The 2,863-nt window shown below is 33.1% G+C and overlaps 1 long non-coding RNA gene across 1 annotated transcript; it reads left to right on the top strand.

Annotated features, from left to right (window-relative positions):
- The first annotated feature begins 490 nt into the window (after positions 1–490).
- Positions 491–2,598, top strand: LOC141602555 (uncharacterized). The gene is made up of 3 exons (XR_012524521.1): positions 491–695; positions 1,879–1,920; positions 2,395–2,598. It is a non-coding gene; the product is annotated as an uncharacterized LOC141602555 (long non-coding RNA).
- The last annotated feature ends 265 nt before the right edge of the window (positions 2,599–2,863 follow it).

Genomic DNA, 2,863 nt, shown 5'->3' with positions numbered 1-2,863 from the left:
TGGTGGGAGTGGCAGTGGGTGGTGGAAGATAGATTTAGGGTTTTTATTTATTTTGATTTTGAATTAATTTGGTTTTTAGAGAGGGAGTAGAGAAAATGAGAAATGAATTGTGTGAATGAGAGAGAAGTAGGTGGAAAAATAAATGTTATATAGTAGATTAATAATTGATTAGTGTAGATTAGTAAAGTAGAGAGGGGGAGTGTTTAATTATGCATTAATCCTCCTTTTTTTGCTTCCAATCTCAACCCTTCATCTTCTCCATCCAAAGGCTCACAATGAGACTCATGGACTCAAATGTAAGACATGGACTTACTTGATCTTATTACTATATATATATATATATATATATATATATATATATATATATATATATATATATTATATATATATATATATATATATATATATATATATAGGGTCGGGGTCAGGTGCGAACTAAAGTACGGTGCGAACCGTACGAACTAACCAATTAAGGGCACTCTCAATTACGCTTCTTATTTATCTACCTAACTGAAACAATTTTACACCCTTCCACCACAAACCCACCTCAAACACTCAACTGCTATCATCTCTCACACTTCCACCGTCGGCCGCCACCTCCACTGTCACCCGCGACTTCCACTGGCAGTCGCCGCTTCCACCGCCGCTTCTACCACCGTTCCCAAGAACGGATTTCAGTCTATTATAGAAAAAAGGTTAGTTTCAATTCTTATTTTAATCTTTGAAAATTTGTTTAGTATTTTGAATCTATTCAATGGTAAAGATTTAAGTAGTTTTATTAGAAAACATAAGATTATAATCAAAAAATTTGATCTTTAGGTATGAATTCTAATTGAAAATTAGGGTTTATAAAAATTGGTCATTAAAATTTGTATACTTATAGTATCCGTTTGTATAGTATCTTGGGATGAAATTGAGCTAGCTGAACGGTAATTCCCAACCACATAATTCTGAGTTAACTGTAGTCTTGCTTTTGCAGACAATGTCCAATTTCATGTCTAAGGTTATGGGTAATATTGACATTGATCCATTATAAATTTACAACTCGTATTGACGATTGGCACAACTTCTGCAATTGAAATTCTTGCCTTCTGTCTCGGTAACGTGGTGACACATTTCTTATCCCAGCACCATACTACTCTAGTTATGTACATCATTTTCTAGTTATAACGGATTTTCCGAGGAGTAGATTATGAGACTGTTCAAAACAAATGAAAATTTAACAGAATGTCCATATTTAATTTTGAATCAGTGGTTTCAACCATGGAAAATAACCCCAAGCTTTGAACCGTTTATTTTGATTACGAGTTAACGATAGATTATCCGTCAAAGACACGAACCCAAATCGGAATAAGTGTTAGTTTATGATCATGAATTGGGTATTCATTGTAGATGCAAAAGTTAGTCAATTAGTCTCTTGTGAGGCGATTTTACTCTAATATTGTGTAAAGTCCTAGTTATCAAAAGGTTCTGTTTTTACGATATTCTTGTAAAGGGCGGCGATACAAAAGGATGCGTGCAATACTAAATATTGCAATTTTTGTTAGCAACAAGCCACCAATGCTTGTAAAATATGACTTGGGCTAACAATGGAGAAATGAGATTACCCTCTGAAGCGCTTTAAATACTTCTATTATAGATTATTGGGGGTAAGGACCTGACGGAATAAATGGCTGTGCTCAGCTTGTGACTAGTGAGGCTAGAATACTAGATTGGATATTGAGCTGTATCTGAATGTATAAAAGAGCAATGGGGTGTTATGCAACATTGGGTAATTGAATGTTGATTACAGTTAAATGGACATGATGCACTTCCTACTATAATTGAAAATTCGTATGTGTGCCATTGTTTTAATCATCTCTTCCCTGTTACTTGCAGGTCAGAACAACTGATCAACCACCATGTCTTGTTTCTGCCAAGGTTAGCACTTCATTCTGTTCCATTATTTGTCTTAGTTTTCGTACTTTCTTTGATCTGATCCTTTTTGTCAACATTTACTTTCTTCTCATTATTGGCAAATTAACTATATATCGCTAGATTGTTTCGAGTTATCCCAAATGAAATTTGCGTTGATAATTTTGTCAACCTACATGTTATCTCATAATATAAGAAGCAGATGCAATTTAGTGAGTGATTTTGCTTAATTTGTCATGTTCTCAAGCCAAAGAGTATTCAGTTCAATTTTGGTTCTATGTAACACAAATCATGATTGTATTACTTATCTCAGGCTTTTATTATATAGTATGATTCATTTTCTGATAAGTGAATCACGAACCTTGGTTTTATCGTTCTATATTTTATCGTTCTTTCCTACCTCTTGTCGAGTTATTTTTATAAGCACTTAATTAGTGAATTTTGGTTGTACTAATTTTTCCCTTTATGTTTTACTTTGAGACTAATGTATGGAACATAGAAAGAAAGCTTGGAGTGAGGCCTTGTGTTTTTTTGTATATAATTTAGATGGATTTTAGCACATATGCTATAATTTTTGTATTGTTGTTTTATCATAGATTATTTATTTTTGCTTGGATTTTGGATTGGAATATGTATTTGGCTCTACAAAATTGTGTAGATGTGTATAATATTGGTAGCACTGATTATGAGAGGTCATCTCCAGTGAAAGTTCGTACATTATATATGATGGCGCCTATACGATGGAAACATTGATTTTATTATACATGATGGAAAATTCTATAGATGTTTATTATATAGAAAGACTGTCATTCTTGTGATATATATTTAGCAACTTAAAGTACCCTATCTAGCTAGCTAAATGTATGTATCTAACAACTTAATGAAGTGTATCTGGATAGCTAGAGGTATGTATCTAGCAACTTAATGAAGTGTATCTAGCTAGTTAGAG

Source organism: Silene latifolia, chromosome 9 (assembly GCF_048544455.1).
Source record: "Silene latifolia isolate original U9 population chromosome 9, ASM4854445v1, whole genome shotgun sequence".
Taxonomy (NCBI): Eukaryota; Viridiplantae; Streptophyta; class Magnoliopsida; order Caryophyllales; family Caryophyllaceae; genus Silene; species Silene latifolia.
This window is presented reverse-complemented; position numbering and strand designations above follow the sequence as displayed.